Here is a 22852-nt window from a genome sequence, read left to right as displayed (position 1 = left end):
GTTCATGCATCCCAAAAGAGAAGGAGCTAATCCCTTGATGAGAGGAGTTATCCCTTTGAAGGAGGACCTAGTAACCTCCCTCCATTGCACTATAAATATAGGCATTGGGCTGTTTGCTGGAGAGGTTAGAAGCTGAACATTTTTTAGGGTAAATGCTGGTGAAATCAAGACTTCCTAGTTGAGCTTAAGAGGGGAGATCACATACCTTTTTTGGCTTCATTGGGGAGTGAGTGAAACTTGTCAAAGTAGAGGAGACTTCTTGCTGGACCCTGGGAGGAGCTTGTACAGCGTCAAGGCAAAGGTTGTAAAGTTCTTCTTCTTTTGAATTAATACAATCAAACTCATTTTTCTCAACAAGTATCTTATGTTATTTGTTTCATGGACTCCTTGACTTTCATGTTAAATATGTTTTATGATTTTGGCTTTTCAGGTGCTATTTAATTTGTTTGCCTTGTTTATGTTTGCAGATTCGCGACAAAGGAGCTCATTTGGATCGAAGGAGCGAGGGCATCCACAAACTTGCGTTGGACCTAAGTTAGGACCTAAAAACACTTGTTTGCCATTGTTTATTAAAGCATATTTAGAGAAAGATAGTGTCTGGTTGGTTTGCTTGTCATTAGGTCTTCTTTAGATTCTAGGAAGGTCTATCTTGTCCGCAAGATCGACTTATTTCGTGTGACAGTCTCTGAGCTAAAATAACGAATGATCAACACATATGCGAGCAGATGGCTACCCAGATAGCAGAAAGGAAGCATGTCATCAAGTAGCAACCGCTTCCCGGCTAAAACTGTGTAGAGCTCTAGTTCAGTGTTCGAGTTAGAACAGTACGCGAATAATGAATTATGCTCATTCCATGAAGATGATCACCTATAAGGGTCATGTTCAGATTGGAAACGAGTTGCAGACTCAGTATGAAACTATATACCAAACATAGTGAGCAGTACACAGTGCTAGCTGAGACACACAAACGATGACGAAGATGTTGCACCTAATGAGGCACCCAACACTGGGCAGGTAATCAACATGTATTAGTGCTCACAAGAAGCGTAAAAAACAAACACTGAGAAGCAACCCCAAAAACAAAATGGTCGATACAATCTTAGAAGTCAACGGGCTCCCCCTAAATTTGGGGAAATGCTAGAAAAAATTGAACTACTGAGGAAGGTTGATCCACCAGCCGTCCAAAAGCATAAAACATAAAGCAAGTCCGGGAAGACAACAACAGACAAGAGTATGTCCATGAGAAGCAAACTGCAGAACACTCCGCCAGGCAATAAAAACACGAGTCTAATTCCCGACATCTCAGTGAGTCTACATGCTCTTGACTACAACATTGTGGAAGACATGAAGAAAACTCGTGCAAACATAAGTTTGTTCCAGTTGGCTAAGATTCAGAGTCAACGGGATGTTTTGCTACACGCATTGGGGCAAACATTTGTAGATGGCGCAACCTCTACCAACAAGGGAGAAAGCACATCTCCTAGTTCACTCACAATTGTGCTCAACACACTCCGGATGGAAGAAGCAAACTCTATTTGCCTGCCATTACTGCTTTCATTTGAAATCTTTAACCGCAATGTTCACAACTATTTATTTGATTATGGCGAATCATCCAATGTCATGCCGCTCTCCACTGCCAATAAGATCAATGCGTACCAACCATTAGTGAAATTTGGGATGTGATCATCCGACTATCTCATGACAGCCAAGTTCACCAGTGCATAAACATTGTTGTTGTGGACATACCAGAAGCATATGGCTTACTGCTTAGTATAGACTGGTATAGCAAGTTGAATGGATACTTTGCTACAGATTGGTCACACTTGTGGCTTCCATATCAAGGCAAAAGCAATCAAATACGAGTGTTATCCAAGAGATATATGAGGCATAACATCACTCCCATCAATGGTGAGAACAAACCGTTGGCCTTTGCAGAACTTATGTTCGACAGCTGCTTCTTGGAAACAATGTTAGGGTGTTATCTCGCACAGCCAACTCCAACCCCACCAGACATGCAGTTGGGTCTCCTTCCTTTCCCAACTGATGGAAATGAAACTTGTACATCACATTGTAACACTAGTAGCATCAATAGTACTTGTACAAGTGTGTTGAACGGTCTATATACAGATGAGTTGTGGACCATGTACTTTGTTGGATCAAAGACATAGGATGGTTCTGGAGCTGGGTGTGTCTTGAGTGACCCAAAACATAGGAAACATTTTTATCTCGAGCTGATTGGAGTTCGAGTGCATGAACAACATTGCTGAATATGAAGCACTCGTGTTGGGCCTACAAAAATCCATTACTCTCAACATTGTTGTGCTCAAAGTTCTAGGTGATTCAAAAATAGTGGTACAACAAGTATGTAACACTTTATAATGTTTATCACCTCATCTAAAAAGTTACTAGCAAGAGGTATGGCGACTGATCTCTAACTTCCAAGCATTTAATATCACTGTTGTTGCAAGAACACGTAATGCAACTGCCAATGCTCTAGCAAACAAAACTTCTAGAATGTCACCACCTAGGGATAGATTTATTGTTGAAATTTTGTATAAGCCTTTTATCCCTGATAACATAACTAATCCACGTGTTTTTGACGATGATCAACAGATATTTCATTTCATGGCCAACACTGATGTCTTGAAGGACATAGCGATTGATGAAGACAAGCACGAGCAGTCTCTGCAAGCTAGGGTTGATGACAAGAAAGGCAACCTCATCCCCAAGGGTGTCGTATCTTTGAAAAACCTCTATGACTTGCAGAACCTTTCAGGGGCCAAGGAAAAATAAAACCCATAACTCCACCTTGATGCACAAACAGATAAACCTCGGAACGAAACTAGATTTGAAGTTCGTCAATCTCGGTTCATATTGCACGCAGCAAAAGCGGCAAGCCTTTGTCTGCTTGTTCAAATAGTACGAGGATGTGTTCGCGTGGACATATGATGATCTAAAAACATACAACATGTGAATAATCCAACATATCATTCCAATCAAAGAAGGGGTCAAACCATTTTAGCAAAAGCTGAGGAAAGTCCATCCGTCACTTGAACCCCTTATATAGAAAGAGATGACCAAGTTGTTGGATGCATGGATCATATATAGAGTTCATCATTCCACATGGGTTTCAAACCTCGTTCCTGTACATAAGAAGTTCAGGGAGATCTGCTTGTGCCTTTATTTCCAAAACTTGAACCACTCCTCGGACAAAGACAATTACCCCATGCCGTCTATGGATCATATTCTATAGATAGTATCTAGGGCAGAGATGTTTTTCTTACTTGACAGGTTTTCAGGATATAATCAGATCCTAGTAGCAGAACCTGGTCGACTCAAAACTACCTTCTGTACCAAGTGGGGTACGTTCGCATACAAACGAATGCCATTTTAGCTTGTGAATGGAGATGCAAACTTTCAACGCGCCATGGACATAATCTTCCGTGAACTCATCGGACAGAGCATAGTGGTGTACCTCAATGACGTGATTGTTTTTTCCAAAAAATGGTTAGACCACATACGCCATCGGAAGAAAATATTTGAGCGATGCCAGAAATATGGGATTTCCTTGAATCTCAAAAAGAGCGTATTTTCAGTGTCTAAGAGGAATCTCCTTGGGAACATCATTTCTAGAAGCAGGAACAAGATGGATCTGGACTGGGTCTGGACCAATACACAGATTTCTCATCCAACCAACAAGAAAGCAATGCAATCCTTCTTGTGAAAGATAAACTTCCTCCAGAAGTTCATCTTAGACTATGTGCGGATAGTGAAACCAATGCAAGACATGATCAAGAAGGATGCATTCTACAGTTGGGGAAATAAGGAAAAGAACAAATTCGCCCATATCAAGCAGGCTATAGCAAAATCGCCTGCACTTTACAGCCTAGATTTCAACAAATATTTCTTATTATACACCTTCGCCTCTGACAACTCACTTGCTGTACTCAAAAGGATGAGTTGAACGACGAACATCCCATCTCCTTCATGAGCATAAGCATGAAGGGACCCAAACTCAACTACCCCACCGTTGACGAATAAGAATATGCAGTATGCAAGGTATTGAAACACTTCATACCCTACTTACTTAAGAACCATTGCATTGTCTATGTGCCTCACCTAGCAGTCCGCTCACTGTGCGTACAACAAGAGTCGGGTGAACGATGTGCGAACTAGATGACAGGATTGCAAGAGTATGATCTTAACATCAAGACAGTTCACATTTTCAAGAGTCATGGTCTCTGTAGAATCACAATTGAGGTAGTCCACGCACAAGAGTAAGAAGAAGAGCTTGCTGGTTGGGAGCAAGAAATTGTGATGTATGATGTAGAGCAAGCACCACCCACTGCATGTGGAAAATCTTGGTACGAAGATGTGAAAGTATCTTGAGCATGGCACCATACCCTCTCACTTCTCCATGAGACAGAAGAGGTAACTGTGCCTCAAAGATTTATCCTATAAGTTGGTGCACGGAGTGCTTTACATAAAGCACGTTAATGAAATCTTGCTCAGGTACCTGGAGGCACATGATTCCGAGAAGGTCTTGCATGACCTGCATGACGGACCAGCAGGGGGCCACTTTGAGAGAAATGCCACTACACACAAAGTCATGCAAGTTTTTAGCTTGTTGGGGCCTGACCTAGGTTTGGAGATGATTTAGCCAAACAAATCCCGGTACTACTAGCCCTTTCGGCAATAGTTCATGGAGCGCAGACTGACGTCTCATCTGAAGTAGTAAGGGAGGGTGCTAGAACTAGGTTTCCGCACCCTGGAGATGTCTGATGGTTCCAAGTGGTCCACGGTTCGACCTTGTGCACATGTCGCTACGCACACTTACCCGTACCTTGCAGCTCGAGATGTTGCCTTCGCACAGCCCTAATCGGGGGCCAAACAATGTTATTACCCAAGTCCATACTAGTAGCTCGATATTAGTTGATTAAGTTTGCTTATTTGTTCGCTTTCAGTTATACTTAACAATAATCATAATTCATACAAGTGCGCGCAGTAAATAAACAATATAATTTCAAATGAGCTAAGACATATAATAACTCAGAATAGATGCACAAAATTTGTAACAAAACCTTTCTTTATTATTCCTTTCTCTGGTTACAGACTCAACTCTACCCTGCGCACTCAGTTGCAGACTCTACTAAGCCTCTACGCACTCAGCTGGAGAGCCTCCTCCTACTACTATGACCCAAGACGCACTTAGACTCTTCTTCTATGCTTTGCTATCTCATTCTATCATCATCTGATTCTCCTTACAACTTAGAGCCTCGCTCTTATTTATACAATCCCATGGTCCGCGGATAATGGGTATGCCGACATTACATTCAAACTTAGGGCGAACAACCCTATGACTCTAACATACATTCTACGCCTACAATTCGTGGGGCTTTACACTAATATTACTCAAAACTTGGGCTTTGAGCCCCAAAACATGTTGTGGGGGGATTCCATGCCCAACAGGCCCCCAACACAAACATCATGACTCGCCCTCGAGTCACTCTGTCGGTGCGGCGATCTTGGTGCGGAGTCCCTCCAACTGGTCCCGAACAGTCCTGATGTCCGCAGCGCACTGAGCTGTTGCTTGTTGAACTTGCTGCATCCATTCTTCTGAAGCCTATGTTTCTGGCGTGCTTCCCTGCATCTGTGCATGCATCCCCTGGATATGCGTGAGCTTCCCTTCAATATTTTCCGTGATTATGAAGGCCTCACCAATCCATGGTTGGACGGGCTCTTTGAGAACTGCTTCCTTATGGCGCACCGCATCCACCTATTCCTTTAATGCCTTGGCTTGCTGCATCCTTTCAATCCATTGAGTGAGGACTACTGTCTATGCAGTCCCTCTGACGTTTTCGTACTACTACTGGAGTTCGCGTGCCTCTGTCTCCAGCCGTTGGATGTTGGGATCCTCTTAAAAAGTCGTGAGGACCTTTAGTGCTTGTTCCAACATATTCATACAGTCGTGCACTGCACTTCCAATATCTTCCAACCCTGCTGCAATAGCATTGGCACATTGTTCTCTGATTTCCAGGGGAGTGGAAGGCTGCGCCTTCAACCGCAGCTCGGTGATCTGGAGATTCAGCTCCAGCTGCACCCTTGTCGTCTCTTCTCTCGCGTCGTGGACTCCACTTTCCAAACTGTGGATCTGCACTTCTACTAGTAGATCTGCTGCGATGGATAGCTCCAGGGCATGTCGACAAGTGTCATCTACTGTGTGCACCAAATGTTGATTTTGCAACACCAACTCGTCGCGCTGCAAGCTGAGCTGTTCTATGTTAATTTTCTGCTCACTGAGAACCTGGATCGCGCAGCTCTCCCTGGCCCGCAGCTCTGCCGTTATCCCATCCTGTAACTGATATAGCATTTCCCAGGGAAGGGCAGCCAGGTTAAGGCCAAGGTCTTTCATCATGCTAAGTGACATCTGATCCATCGTATTTGACGATACTAACACTCCCTCTGGCAACACTATTGTGTTGGCCATCCTTGCGCACAGCATCTGCTCTGCTGCTGAAGTGCCTACTGCGACGTGGGTTGACAGGGTACCTTCCTGAGGGGGCCGCACTTGTAACTCCTGCAGTTGTGCCCTGAGGGCCCCCAACATAGTTTGGTGCTCCTGCATAAAATCTTGAAGCACTTCACTGGTGACATCGCGGACCATTTCATCGATGTCATGGAGATCACCTTCGGTTAAGGTGATCGGGTCAATGGCCAACTTCGAGGCCTTGACCTTCTTCCTTGGGCCCAATCTCTCTGTGATGCGTGGTCGCTTTAACTGTGTGGATGCGGCCCCTAGGTCCACGCTCCCTTCTGCTATTTCTATTTCCTCTGTCTCCTGCCCTGAGGATGTTGCTTGGTGGTGGGCCCTAGTATTGCAGCAATAATGCTGCAACTCCTGGAACTCCCTTCTTTAATTTTATCAACCCGGTAGTTCGTAACAAACTTGGAAGTGACGGTGTTGTATGCACAAGTACTAGCTCTTGCCGCAGTTGTCACTTGGTCAAATGGCACAAGTCTGCTATGGGCTTAAGCCAACTTCTATGAGCTCTTAGAAGAATCTTTTTAACTGATGGATGAAAGCTAACTCAAAGGAAGCTAATCTACTTGCGGAAAGAAACTGAAAGCCAAAAAGTAACGCAAACCCTAGCAAACCCTAATTCTACCAGCTAGTCCTACTGATGCAAAGATGAGAATGCAAACTACTAAAAGAGATGCCATTACTTCTATGAAGGTAAAATACATGTGTCTAGACTACCTCTACCTGAAGAAAACATCTTTTTGTATTTTTGAATCAGTTATTAGAATTATCATGCATGTGCTTTTAACTAGCTTTTTACTGTGCAGAGGTGGATCAAGGAGGAGAAATGCTTGGAAAAGGTTGGGAAGGTACAGAGAGGGCCTAAGGGGTCCCTAACACCCTTCCAGAGAGTTTCACAGAGTTTGGCTATCAAGAAACCTCATTTGTGAGCTTCTACAGGAAGTCTGCAGGGGTTCTACAGGATGTTCTGGGATTTCTACAGGATGTTCTGTAATTTTTCTACAGGATGCTTAGAAATGGAATTTTGGAGCATGGATGGAGGGAAAAAGGTGGAGGAATGAGTATGGAGGTGAAATAGGGGTGTAGGGGAGTTCAAGACTTGGAGGATGGAGTCGAGGAGTGGCACAGATGGTGAGATTTGTTCAAGGAGGGATGAAACGATGTTGCACAAGAAGATGAGAATCATCGCAAGGTAAGTGAATGAGGTAAATGTAAGGTAAGGGTTCTGAGTGAAAGATGAAACAGGTAGGTTCGATGGATTATGTGCAGGTAAGGAAGGGTAATAGGTACTCTGCAAGCTGTTTTTCAAACTGAACAAACAAACACTTATAAAACCTATGACCTAGTTACTTTACTCTATTCTGACCTAAGTAACAACAAAAGGAAATGAACAACAGTTTATTCGAAATGGAATGCGTGAACTAACTTATGCCACTAAGAAATCATCAACTGAAGCATTTAAACACTACTAATATCAGCATCTACAAAAGAGGTTTCCAACACTAAGAATTGCATCGCAAAGAAAAACAACGTTTTTGTTGGCAGCAAAGTCACATTGGTCCCAGCTCATGATTCCACTGAGGGGGAGGTGAGATCCAAGGTGTTTGGTAGCCTTTTTCTGAAGATCTTCCCTATGATTAACCTATCAAGCAAATCTGAACATGAAAAACCTTTTTAATCATCAGAAGCAACCTAAACAACAACACAATATTTCAATCTAAATAGCAGATTTTATTCTAAGAATGAAGCAAAGACACATGAAAGTAAACAAAGGAGGTACTGGGTACTTGAGATGGGCCCAAACCCAAGAGCTGCAGCCTCCTAGGAGAGATTTAGAGCTGGTGCAAAGCTGGATTCATCTTTATTGATCAAAAGAAATGTTACATTCCAAAAACTGTCCACAAGGAGAACTTGACAATGTGCTGAAATGGAAAGCTGATCTACTGACTAAAAATCGAATTACAAGCTAGCTAACTTCTACCTACAAAGTTACTAACTATTGGCTACAAAATGACTAACCACTAGCTAACCAAAATGAGGCCCTAAGCCTTCTTATTTGTACAAATTGAGGACCCCAACAGTCCTCCTAAACTTTAGGGACTCGACTGCCCAAAACTTGTAGTTAACATCAGTCCTACTTGACTTGCTTGGCTACCCTTGTGTTAATTGATTTGGTGGCCCTTGAACTCCAAGATGATGGTGGAGAATTCGAGGTAAGGGCCCATAAATGAAGGGGACACCTTCCTACAAATCCTCTCCCTTGTTCTCCCACGAATTTGGCTGCCAAGTGCTCATTAAAACCTTCAATTTTGTCTCCAAATTGACCAAAAAGGCTACACAAAGCACCCATTAGACTTGTTGGCATAATGACTAACCCAATTCACTCTATTAGCATAAATATAATCAAAAACATGCAATAAACTAATGAGAATGGTGGATTAAGTCGAATTAGGAGGTTGAATGAGCCCAAATAATTATCCATTTTTGGGGCTCATCATCACCCCCCTACTGAAAGTGTTGCTCATCCTCTGAGCAACCAATTTATCTCCTCATCTTTGATGGCCCTGGTGGCCTCCCTGTCATGCCAAGCTTCTGAAGTGATTCCCTCTTCTTTGTCATGAAACCATGCTTTTCTCTTTGCTTCTTCCCACTGCTTGTGCTTCTTTTCTTAGAGAATTCTCAACTTCCTGTAGAACTGTCTCAGCATCCTGTAGAACTGTTTTTAAGTCCATTATCTGAATTCTCTCTCTTCCAGTGAAGGTTTTTGGCTTCCTCATTCATAGGTGATGGACATCCTTGAAGGAGGCTCCTCCTTTTGTTTAGCTTTTGTGTCCTCAATGACAATTTGCTTCTTTGTCTATGGTTTGGGGTCTGCCAGTTCTTATCTGCATGCCCTTTCTTGCCTTAAAATATAGTGGAAGCTCCCTCTTTCACTTCTCCTTCAGCTTGGGAGAGGTACTTAGGGCGGCCAGCACAGCTGCTGCCTCCCTAGCTAGGATTTCGGCCGATTTCTCCTTCTGCTTCCCTTTTTCAGGACTTCCTGTAGAAAGTCCTGTAGCTGATTTCTGTCTTCCAGTAGAAATTGTTTCAACTGTTTTGGTCTGCTTGGCTGGGGGTTCCTTCTCCTTGACCTATGCTGTGGTTGCCTTGGGTGTGTCCCTACTTGTTTGTACTTTTTCAGTCCTCTCTGCCCTGATTTGCAACCGTTTCTCACTTGGCATTTGTGCCTTTATTCCACCCACATCTTTGGCCTTGGTAGCTTGGCCTTTGTCTTGTTTCTCTTCTTGCTTTTCCTGTGGTGGCCTGTCCTGGGTCTTCTTACCCTTAATTTCCTTACCCTTAGTTAGCTTCTCTGCCTCAATATGCTCCTTTTCCTTACTACTGGATGAAGTGTAAGTTCACATGACAACCATGGATAATGTTGAATCATGAATCCCCCTGGCATGGTAAGAGTGCTCCCTTTTTCTTATTCTTTTTTCAGAAACAGAAATGTTGTTTATAGTTTCCCCCTAGACTCAAGGAAGAATTCCTTAGCTGTTTGATATCAATGAACAAAAATCCCCTCATTTCAAGACTTTTGCTGCCCAAATACTCGACTGTCAGAAGGGAATTAGGCTCCCACAGACAAAGTGTAGAGCTTAATTTTCATCCCCAGCATGCATACAACCACATAAATTTTCCATTCTTCATGCACATGTTAGTCCTCACAGTGCTTTAACTTTTGTACAGGAGAAATTTTTTAATAGGAACAGTGGAGGGGAATGTGATGCAGAACCAACTGAAAAATTTCGTGTATCACACAGGAAAACTACCATTCTTAACCCACAGGCAGATTTGTTTCATACTTTCTTATTCAAAAACAGTTTTAATTCGCCACCTTTCAGATGTATCATGCATGGAAGAGTGTTTTTTTCAAGCCTACCACTTTCGGGACTCCCAATTTGTCGAAGAAAAATCCAAGATTTTCTGCTCTGGAAGGCTCTGCTGTACTTTCCTGTAGAACGTCTTCCTGTAGAAACGCCTGTAGAGTGCCCCTGCGCCTCTGAGCGAGCCTGATACGTGGGATAATTTTGAAAACGGGTAGAAACTAGTGGAGGATGACTAGTTCATCATTTTGTGGAAGCGGAGGATGCATACTTCAGTCAAGTGCAAATGGACAACAGGTGGTGTGAGTTTCAGCCGAGCATTTTACATTGCAGCGTGATTCTTGGTGAGGGAGTGAAGTGGCCAGGTGTACGTGGCCACATGCAGACTGCAATTCTATTTATTAACTATATGTTTTCTTCTTGATCAGTTGCACTAGAGTTCAAACGGCTAACACTCCCTGTTTTTTTCTTTTTCTCTTTTTTCTTTTTTCTTTTTTTTTTAATTTCACGTGAGTTGTATAACACATACGTTGCATGATTCCTGGCTAATTGACAGAGAATTGGACAAGGAACTATTGGCTTAATCTTGCTATATTCGTGGCTCAATTCCACCATTCCATTCATTCATGCAGTTTTTAAATTAGATTTGTGCAATAGAAGAACGAGTTTCAGTCACGTACATGAAGTCAAATGGCTGCTAGGAGGTGCTGTGGCTAGTCATTGCTGCATGCACTGGTTTCTTTGGTTGCATGAGGGCTTGGCTGATTATTTTTGTTTTTTTTCCTTGTGCAGGTGTCCTCTGACCAGATCTAAGCTACAGGCATTTGTTTCCACGTTCAAATCTGCACCTTCAAGCTGCTGTTGCTGAATTTTCACCGGACCAGAACTTGTTTTCGCCATTGCTCCCAAACGGTAAACCGGATCGATCTGAAACTTGCTGAGCATGTTCCTATCATCATGATGCACCTCCCATAGCAAAATCATGATCAATGGATGCACAGATTTCGAAAAAAATGGAAAATGGCTGAAGATTTCAGAGATCAATTTCTTGGAAACCATGCATCGGAATCAGCGGAAAATGCTTGGGTAGGTTACTATCACCCATATGCATCTCCCCATGAAACAGGTTTTGAAATGGATGCACGGATATGGAGAAAATGCAAAAATGGCTGACGGTGATGGAGGAGGATTTCTTGGAAACCGTGCATCGGAATGGGCTGAAACTACTCGGACATGTTGCCATCATCCCTGTACAATTCCCTGTAAAACGGTTTTTCAAATGGATTCATGGTTTTCAAGTTAGGGAAAAAACAAATTCTGTTCTATGTATTTTTGCTTCAAGGCATTCTGCAGTTTTGTTGCATGGTAAGAAAAATGAACTTGGGCTATGATGCAGGTATGGAGATGATGGAAGAGGAGTTTTAAGATTGCAGGAGGACTTCTGAACCCTTGCGGAAGCTATTGTGTTCGCCAAACCACCTTTGTGCAATCCATTTTTAGCTTCTTGTAATTTCTACAGGAACTTCCTGTAGAAAACACAGTTTTCATAAAAGAAGCACAATGAGGTGGAAAAAAATGATGGAGAAAGGCGAGGGATGGACACAGAGGTGCTTTCAAGCCTAACCAATGGATTCCAAGCTTTAGATTCCCTTCCAAAATCGAATCTGGCTCGCCTGAAGGTTCTATAGGATGTTTCCTGTAGAAATACAGAACTTCCTGTAGAAGGCACAAAAACTCCTTTGTCTTTGTTTTGAGTGATCCTCCTGACCTGCAATGTCCTTCTTGCAACCTGCAATTATTCAATGGAAATTAGCTTTATTTTTCTTTTTCTTTTTCTCTTTTTTTTTTGAAAAACAACTAGGGTGCCTCATGGAGGTTTTCACCCTAATTGCCTACCTTGGGCACCTCCAAGGGAGGTTTTCACCCAGGGATCTTATTCTTTTTTCTCTTTTTTCCCAACCCATTGACCGCCTCATGGAGGTTTTCAATCAATGAGCCAATCTAAGGCACCTCTGAGGAGGTTTTCACCTTAGATTTTTATTTTCTTCTTATTTTCATTTTTTTTTTTTTTTTTCTACCCTACCCTACTTGAAAAACAAAATCATTTTCAAGTGTAAGAATACTTCCAATGGAGCCATGTGCACATCGAGATGAGAGACAAGATGATGTGGAGGCTTGAAATGCATGCTTGGACAGCTATCCGGATTTCAGAGACCAAATGATTTGACTTTGAAGGGATCAAACATAGCTGAAGAAGAGAGTACTGCTGCAACTTAGTGATCGTCTGAAACCATATTTCAATATAGCTCTGATATCCTTGGTTCTTTTGCTGATCTGGATCATGTTTCATGTCACCTTCTAACATGACTTCCTCATCTTCCTCTTTTTGCTGATATTTCTCTTGAATACATAGAAGATTTGATGGTAACCATGAAGGATCTTTCTTTATCTCTACTTCTGATGTCTTCTCTTCATCAAGTAAAGCCCATGGTTCTTTGATTTCCTCTTCTGAATCTTCTTTTGCCTGATGTGGTCCTTCAATGCTTTCAATATAGTCTCTTTTTTGCAATACTCTTCCTGAGCTCTGGTGAAGATCATTGAGCTCAAGAGCAGTTGTTTGGACATGTTGTGCCTCAGCTTTGCAATTGGGTTGAGCTGCTCCATGGTATGGTTTTGGAAATGGTGGTACGGGTAGTTGAGTGGAGATGTGTATTTGAGATGGATGCGGATGGGGTTGTGGTTGGGCAGGCATTTGGGGTTGCCTTGGTGGAGGAGGAGGTGATGGTTGCGGTTGAGCAGGTGGTGGAGGAAAAGAAGTGGGAGGAGTGTTGTACTGGGGCCTCCACCCCTGATGAGGTGCATTCCACTGAGGCTGTGGCTGAGCATAAGAGTGAAACGAATGAGCAGCTGGTTGGGCATAATATGGATCTATGAAGGAACAAGGAGGAGGTGTGAACCAGGAAGGATGAGCAGGGGGACCCCAAGAAGGCATGAAAGTGGCTTGATAGGGGTCATAATAGGTCTCGGATGTCCCTTGCAGTTCCTGCTGATAAGATCTAGGTTCATGTGGCCTCCTTTGGTTCATATAATAGAGTGATTCAGTGGCTCCTTTGGCTCTCTGATATGTAGCTTTGATTCTGGGTAAGGAAGGGCACTGATTTGTAGGATGGTATTCTTCACATACAAAACACACTTCTATGGAGTACAATGGACATTCGTTCCTAGGATGCTTTCTAGTGCACCTAGGACAAAAAATGGCCAAAGCCCTCTTGGCTTCTTCTTGCTTCTTTTGGATCCGCAAGGTATCCAGTTGCATGGCAAGAAACTGCCTTACCTCGCTCTTGAAATCTTCCATCTGATTTTCAAATTCGGTTTTAGACAAGGTACTGCTCCCAACATTTCTGCTTGTAGCCATTTGCTCCAGAGGAATGTCTTCTTCTTCTTCCCTTGAGGTTCTTCAAATATGTCTTGTTGTCCACCTAAGGGTTCTTTAATCACAGCCATCGAAGAAGAGAGAAGGTTGGCTGTGTGAAGCAGTGGGGGTGTTGTGCAATCATTTTTCTAACTTATCTCTACTCCTACAAGGCATGAAATGAAATATTTTTGGTTGATTTTTGCTTTTTTCTACTTCTACCTGCAAAACTGAAATAGATTGAACTGCAACTAACTATCCTACTGAAATGAAAATGCGGAATTGAAATGAAAGCAGGAAAGGACTAATATATTTTTCCCAAACTGAAATTGCAGGAATGAAATGCTAGTCTACGCTTGCGGAATTGAAATGCTAATCTACGCTTGCAGAAATGAAATTGCGGAATTGAAATGCTAATCTATGAAAGCGAGAAATGTCTACTCTACTTTTGCGGAAATGAAATGAAATAAACTACTTAGCAGAAGGTTGTAGTGGAAACTAGAATAAGAGCAGCAATCACCAATACTCTGACGCTTCCCCGACAACGGCGCCAAAAAGATGGTGGGCCCCAGTATTGCAGCAATAATGCTGCAACTCCTGGAACTCCCTTCTTTAATTTTATCAACCCGGTAGTTCGTAACAAACTTGGAAGTGACGGTGCTGTATGCACAAGTACTAGCTCTTGCCGCAGCTGTCACTTGGTCAGCTGGCACAAGTCCGCTATGGGCTTAAGCCAACTTCTATGAGCTCTTAGAAGAATCTTTTTAACTGATGGATGAAAGCTAACTCAAAGGAAGCTAATCTACTTGCGGAAAGAAACTGAAAGCCAAAAAGTAACGCAAACCCTAATTCTACCAGCTAGTCCTACTGATGCAAAGATGAGAATGCAAACTACTAAAAGAGATGCCATTACTTCTATGAAGGTAAAATACATGTGTCTAGACTACCTCTACCTGAAGAAAACATCTTTTTGTATTTTTGAATCAGTTATTAGAATTATCATGCATGTGCTTTTAACTAGCTTTTTACTGTGCAGAGGTGGATCAAGGAGGAGAAATGCTTGGAAAAGGTTGGGAAGGTACAGAGAGGGCCTAAGGGGTCCCTAGCACCCTTCCAGAGAGTTTCACAGAGTTTGGCTATCAAGAAACCTCATTCGTGAGCTTCTACAGGAAGTCTGCAGGGGTTCTACAGGATGTTCTGGGATTTCTACAGGATGTTCTGTAATTTTTCTACAGGATGTTTAGAAATGGAATTTTGGAGCATGGATGGAGGGAAAAAGGTGGAGGAATGAGTATGGAGGTGAAATAGGGGTGTAGGGAAGTTCAAGACTTGGAGGATGGAGTTGAGGAGTGGCGCAGATGGTGAGATTTGTTCAAGGAGGGATGAAACGATGTTGCACAAGAAGATGAGAATCATGGCAAGGTAAGCGAATGAGGTAAATGTAAGGTAAGGGTTCTGAGTGAAGGATGAAACAGGTAGGTTGGATGGAGTATGTGCATGTAAGGAAGGGTAATAGGTACTCTGCAAGTGGTTTTTCAAACTGAACAAACAAACACTTATAAAACCTATGACCTAGTTACTTTACTCTATTCTGACCTAAGTAACAACAAAAGGAAATGAACAACAGTTTATTCGAAATGGAATGCGTGAACTAACTTATGCCACTAAGAAATCATCAACTGAAGCATTTAAACACTACTAATATCAGCATCTACAAAAGAGGTTTCCAACACTAAGAATTGCATCGCAAAGCAAAACAGCGTTTTTGTTGGCAGCAAAGTCACATTGGTCCCAGCTCATGATTCCACTGAGGGGGAGGTGAGATCCAAGGTGTTTGGTAGCCTTTTTCTGAAGATCTTCCCTATGATTAACCTATCAAGCAAATCTGAACATGAAAAACCTTTTTAATCATCAAAAGCAACCTAAACAACAACACAATATTTAAATCTAAATAGCAGATTTTATTCTAAGAATGCAGCAAAGACACATGAAAGTAAACAAAGGAGGTACTGGGCACTTGAGATGGGCCCAACCCCAAGAGCTACAGCTTTCTAGGAGAGATCTAGAGCTGGTGCAAAGCTGGATTCATCTTTATTGATCAAAAGAAATGTTACATTCCAAAAACTGTCCACAAGGAGAACTTGACAATGTGCTGAAATGGAAAGCTGATCTACTGACTAAAAATCGAATTACAAGCTAGCTAACTTCTTCCTACAAAGTGACTAACTACTGTCTACAAAATGGCTAACCACTAGCTAACCAAAATGAGGCCCTAAGCCTTCTTATTTATACAAATTGAGGACCCCAACAGTCCTCCTAAACTTTAGGGACTCGGCTACCCAAAACTTGTAGTTAACAGCAGTCCTACTTGACTTGCTTGGCTACCCTTGTGTTAATTGATTTGGTGGCCCTTGAACTCCGAGATGATGGTGGAGAATTCGAGGTAAGGGCCCATAAATGAAGGGGACACCTTCTTACAAATCCTCTCCCTTGTTCTCCCACGAATTTGGCTGCCAAGTGCTCATTAAAACCTTCAATTTTGTCTCCAAATTGAACAAAAAGGCTACACAAAGCACCCATTAGACTTGTTCCCATAATGACTAACCCAATTCACTCTATTAGAATAAATATAATCAAAAACATGCAATAAACTAATGAGAATGGTGGATTAAGTCGAATTAGGAGGTTGAATGAGCCCAAATAATTATCCATTTTTGGGGCTCATCACTTGGCCCTCATCTGCCTGTGCTGTTGAAGCTATGATGCCTTTGCTACTGCTACTGCTTTTGTGACCTTCTTCTGCTTCGCGGCTTTCTGTGTCGCCTCTCACACTGCCCTTACCTCAGCTACTGTTTTTTCGTTCTGCCTTTTCTCTGCTAATTCAGTGACACGCAGCTTAGCATCGTCCCTTTTCTTCTAGGATACTGCCTTCTCCAATTCTGCTAGGTCTAGAGCGCACCATTCGTGAGGCCATGTCTCCAAGACAGTAAAAATTGTGTCGTCAGTGGCTACAAATAGTAGGTTTGTCCACTGCTCCGCTAGATCCTTTCACGCCCTGATATAGATGTTGTGCATATCAGCTTTGAAGTCTGCAAAACTCTGCAGACTATTGTGCACCATAGGTGATAGGCGTGGCCTCCTATTGATCCACATCCGGATGCTCACCTCCATGAGCACCAAGAAAATTTTGATGTCACGAATCCGTTTCGCGTCCTTGGTCACCCAGAGCGTAGCGTAATTTGTGGCCTTTGGTAACTTTCTGCCAATGTTAGAGAACTAACTGTCCTTTGGCAATTCTCCCACTACAAGCAGTATGGATAATAGCAACCACGTGTAGTGGAAGGTCTTACACTACTCCTGGGCTTTGCGATAGTTTATCAAAAACTCATCACAGAGGAATTCAGCCCAGTTGAACTAGGCCCCCTTTGCGAATTACTCGGCCAGGGCGACCACCGGTGTCGGTACCTCATCGGTGCGGCACTTCCTCATCACTTTGTCGACCAAGAGTTGTCTTGCTATGCGCATCCCTTTATCCTTGATGTTGGAGATAACATAGCCCATCTTCTTCTTTTCCAGCTTGTATTTCACCTTCATGGCTTCCGCGAGAGCCAAATCGCTACCTTTTCCAGCTATAGTCGCAAGGTCCTTTCCTTTACAGGGGAGTCGAGAAATCTGGTGAATGAGATCTGTCGTGATGGGAATAGGCTCCTCTAGCCAAATATACCCATCATGCACCAGGTAGAGCAGCTGCCTGATGACGAAAATGTTGATGGGCGCATGGTGGAAATGCAGAATCCATAATAAGTGCAGCAACCCCACCTTTTCCACATCGCACAACCATTTCTGCGGCTCTAACGTGATCACCGCCCCCTCGGTGTTCTGCTTCATTAAGTTCCCAGTCTCTAGGTGCAAAACTTCTCATTGTCAACAAGGTCCCAGTCTTCTAATTTCATGGTTGGTACGCGGCCTACATGCGTGCCCTCAAATACAATGCCGTTGGGGAGGAGCAGGGTCTGGAGTGAGATTTTTGTTTCGTCCAGGTTCTTTGGCACTTTGGTATTCCCTTTTCACAGAGGGACATACGCTCGCAGTTTTGTTGCAAGGTGCAACGGTTGGATATCCTCCTCCACTTCTTCTTCTTATGCCACGACGATCAGGGCCTATAAGTCTTCTTCTTCCTCATTTGTTTCTATTATGACTGCTTTCCCCTTCTCTTCCATGGATAGTTTGTTATGTCGTGGATTCCTCAGGGGCATGCGTACTAGCCCCATTGCCTATTTATCCTTCTTGGGCCTCGGTGTTCGCGGTGATTTGGGGATTTCTGTCACCACCTCGTCGCTTTATAGAACATCCTCCACCATGTGGGTCTGCGCGGCCTCGCTGGCGGGTACCTCTTCAATTCCCAACCCATCTTTAGTAGTCGTCATCCTTTCTAGCTTGTTTTCTGTCTCTCGTGAACTTAGGGGCTCAATTATCGCTCAGCTCTCAACACTCTGTGCTTTGCTCAAGCCCTCAATTCTCAAATGACTAAGTGTTATTCACTAGCCAGCCTTTTCAGTTTTATAGTGCCTTTTGAATTCGAATTTGACCGTTCCCCCCAATTTTGAGCCATTAATGCTTTCTTTGCGGTAGATTTTCCCAAATCTTGACCATAACTCACGTCTTAATTGCCCATCGCCCTCTCCATTTGGCCTAAAATCGAACATCCCATCATGAATAGTGACATCAGCCGTCACTTCCCAACCAACCCGTGCGGCAATGCAACCCTCCGTGCGCGGTCGTGGACCTTGTGACGTTCTGATTCTGCATGCATCTCCCATATCACACAGCTCCCAGGTAGAATATTTTATAGTCTCACGCGCCCTTTCAACTGCCCAGAGTGCTAAGACTGTTCTTCTTACAGTTATTCAGGTGGTCGTACCACCCGTGCGAGGCTCCATCCTATCCTCCACCATGGTTCACAAAGAATCCTCATCTTTTATTGTGGTGATCGGCATCGTGCACTCTACTATTTGCAATGTGATACCCTAGTTGCTACGTTTGGCGATATGACTGCACGCACCTTGTTTTTTGACAAGAATTGCTTCCTTTATTTCATTTTCCAGCTTCTTGACCTCTGCATCCATTAAAGCACTTTTCTCCCTTAGCCGTACCCAGTCTTTTTCAAGTTCGTGAAGTCTAAAGTTTCCCCGTCGAATTTCTTCCTCAAGTCTTATATGTTCAGTTTTGCATAGCTGCGTGATTTCTTCGTTCTGATCTGCGCAGAACATCGTATCTACAGGTGTTGTTACGTGCGGACTCAGCTTCGCATGCTCCACAGGGATTTCAGCCCCTGCTTCATACTTCAGCTTCGGAAGTGCTTGCGCGGTCAGAGTTTTGCACATGGTCCTATAAGCCCACACAACCGCTGGTACGTGCAGGTCCCAGTCGATGCGTCTCACATGGTGGACCCTGTTCAACACTTCGCACACCTTGTCGAAGGCTTCCCCGTGTATGATTTTTGGTGCGCTAGGTCTTATCATACTTTGTCGTTCACGCACTTGCCCTGCCTGCTTCTGCTTGTTGTTCCTGTTTCCTATCGTGATAGCAGTGTGCGTTCGTGCAGGCTGCGTACCATACGCCTGTACCCATCTAGAAAGTTGGGCACGCAGGCTGTTTTTTCCACCCTTCCTGGCTTCTTCCCTCATTGGAGGCTTCCCAAATCGTAAGCACATCATATTTTTGCATTCGTGCCAGTCCCCGAAACTCTGCTAGTGCGTACCCCACCACCTTGCGGGCATAGCGCACAGTGCCCATTTCAGAGCATCGAACCGCTGCTGTTCTGGCACTGCGCTTTCAAATTCGTTCAGGAATTCATCTACCACTGTCAACCCATCATACCTTGGCAGATCCCTTACCTCTGTTGTCACGTAACGCAGTGATCTTACCATCATGTTGTAGTTGAGCATGGTTACCTCATGTAACCGGTTCTGCCATCGTTCTGTTTCCTCATCCGAATCTGAAGTGCAGGAGCATTCGTGCTCCCATGAAATCCAGCCATCCATTGCAGGATTCACCCAATCCTGTTCCCAAGCAGTTATCTTGTAGATACAACCTAGCTCGTCGTCGCTCTCGTCATCACACACTGGCTCTATGTAGCGCGCTCCTTCCATGAGGTCTAAAGGCACCACTATGCGTAGTGAATTTTCTCAAAGATCATTTTGCGCTTCTTTAGATTTATCATTCCGTTCATATCAGTGGCCCAATCTATTCCCAGTAGCGCGGGATAGGGATTGTTGTCATCGACAATCTCTATCACCTCGAAATCTGCAAGCACGCTCACACCTTCGATGTCTACTGTTATCCCCTGCAATCTTCCCATCGGTAGGATCTTTTGCTGGTTCGCCATTCGCAATTGAATAGGGTACCATTGCAATGTGGGCCTGCCCATGCGTTCCCATGTCTACTTTGGCAGCACATTCGTGTCTGATCCTAGATCTAGAATTACTTGATCCATTTCATACTCCCCGATTTGCGCAGTCAATCACATTTCCCTTCCTGTTCACGATGTATGTTTCCCAAGCTTTCAGACTACGTGAGGTTCTCCTGACCCAGCACACCTAGTGATAAGTTCCTGCAGTCCTTTCACAGCCTTGTTGTCGTGCAGCAGTTTCATACATGTCTCCAGAAAGGTAGTGATCATTGAAGGATCCATCTCTAGCTCTAGTTGATCCTTAATACCTGAAGTGGAGGCCTCTGTGAAGCTCTTCTTAGCTTCCATGAATGTCTCCCTCACGCGCTCTAAATCAAATTCAGGTTCCTTTGTATGAGCCTTACGAACCCATGCACTTTCCTCAGGCTACTTACCTTTTTCATCTCCTGCCGCGATACTGCTTCGGAGCACTATGTTTACATTCGGGTCCTCTTCACGTGGCACAGACCTCATCATTTGTAAATTTTGAGTCAGGGAAGGCTAGAGTATCCTTTTATCGCGCAACCTCGCTATGAGTGTAGGGCAGTCCTCTGTCTCATGATCAAACTGAGTACAAAATAAACATGATTCTCTCATCATATTTGTACAGTCACGGGCATAATGCCCTGGCCCTCCGCAATTGTAACAAATCAGTTATCTGTGACCCCTTCTTGGTCCCATTCCACCTCGACCTCATCTGCACTCTGTAGGCAGGAGTGCGAACCATCATCAATTCATAACTTCTACAGATGTGCTCATCATGGCCTATCGACTTGCAGAAATTACAAAATAATTTTTGGGATGTCTGCGTGTACTTCTGTAATAGATGGCAATTATTTGTAGCATGTTTTCCTCCTATCTGACAAATTGTGCACCATAATGCAGGTGCCGCGCTCGGTCCTGCTTGTGCCTATGGTATTAATGGCATTGGCCCTCCTCCCACCAAGTAGTTCGCGAAGACTAGACAATGGTCCTTGTCATGTCCCTAACCTTTGCATTTTATTCACCATACCTCCTCGCGCACCTCTAGCCAAGTTGTCTTGTCCTATTTCAAACTCTGCATTTCCAGACACAAATTTTGTAGTTGCACATGGATTTGTTGGACTCCCAAGACAAGATCTTGTATTGGGGTCTCGTGTAGTCTCATTGCAATCTCCAAAGCTTCGACCTAGGTGGATAACTTCTACTGCGACAACGTTGTCCTTAAATGCAGCGTTAGTGATGCTACAAACCATGCGCAGTGTTGTCCATACATCAAGGTCATGTTGGCTTCGTGAATCATACTCTTCAGTCTCTGATCCAGATCCCATGGGGTCTCGCCTGGAAGCATCGCAATCTCCTTAAACCCAATAATCGATTGTGTCTTCGACTTTGGCCTGCTAAATTCCCTATTCAGCGCAGCCTGGATATCTACGATCCCTGCATTTGGATGGTCATTAGAATGCTTAATGTACCATGTTAGTGCGTGATCCTGCAACGCACTTACCAGCATTGCCTTCTTTATATTGTCATCCACGACTCCTTGTGCTTCCCATACGGCCCTTACCACGAACCAAAATTGGTCCAGATCTTCGTTCCCTACTCCTCTGAATACCGGAAATTTTATCGCGCTCGCCATATTGAACTGTGGTGGTGGCAGAGGTGGTGTGGGCAGAGATGGAGGTGAAGATGGTGAGACTGGTGGTGGTGTAGGTGGGGGTGGTATGCATGGAATTCACTGCCTTATCAAACTGATCGCGCTCCTTAGAGAAACTTTCGCGAGCTCTTCCTCACTTTCCCGCCGAGGTGAAATCAAGGGGCTATTTTCTATCTCTACACTACCTTCATTTCTATAGATCCTCCCACTTCACGTAGCCCCAAACATCAATTTATTCGCATAACCCGCTTTTCACACAATAGCATCTTAATCCAAGTGTTCAAAGATTTAATGTACTTACCTCGCGGTCCTTTGAGGAAGCATTGTTCTGCCTCACTGTAGCTGACTATCGTGTCTACCGCGAACTCGGTGATAAATACTCCTATAATTCAATCAAGCCGATGGTCCACAGTGTGCGCGTATTATCTTGCGATGCTTCTAGTCTACGCACTAATTCTGGAGTCCACACAATTGGTTTGTCGAGCCTACACCTTCCCTGACTGTCTGCTAGCTTTGTGATCCACTCATATAACTCAGAGGGGAAGGATGCAAAGAAAATTTCGTGGATTTTCGTATATAAGTAGCACTCTAACCATTGTTCCTTTGATACTCACGGATTCTAGTTTTCCTACACCGCGAACTCGTGAATCTTTTTGTCCAACACCCTTCAATTTCTTTCTTCATCAGATTCCAATGACACAACATCAGACATCCCTTATGCAGATCCCGGTCCTGGCAACGGAACCATTTGTTGGCTTGTTGGGGTCTGACCCAGGTTCGGAGATGATTTAGCCAAACAAATCCTGGTACTACTGGCCCTTTTGGCAACAGCCCATGGAGCATGGACTGAGGTCTCACCCGAAGTAGTATGGGAGGGTGCTAAAAGCAGGTTTCCGCACCCTAGAGATGTCTGATGGTTTCAAGTGGTTCGCGGTTCGACCCTGTG

This window comes from Pinus tabuliformis, chromosome 1_2 (assembly GCF_031772625.1).
Source record: "Pinus tabuliformis cultivar Carrire ecotype Pingquan chromosome 1_2, CPIR1, whole genome shotgun sequence".
Classification (NCBI taxonomy): Eukaryota; Viridiplantae; Streptophyta; class Pinopsida; order Pinales; family Pinaceae; genus Pinus; species Pinus tabuliformis.
The sequence above is the reverse complement of the archived record's forward strand: the minus strand, read 5'-3'. Positions refer to the sequence as shown.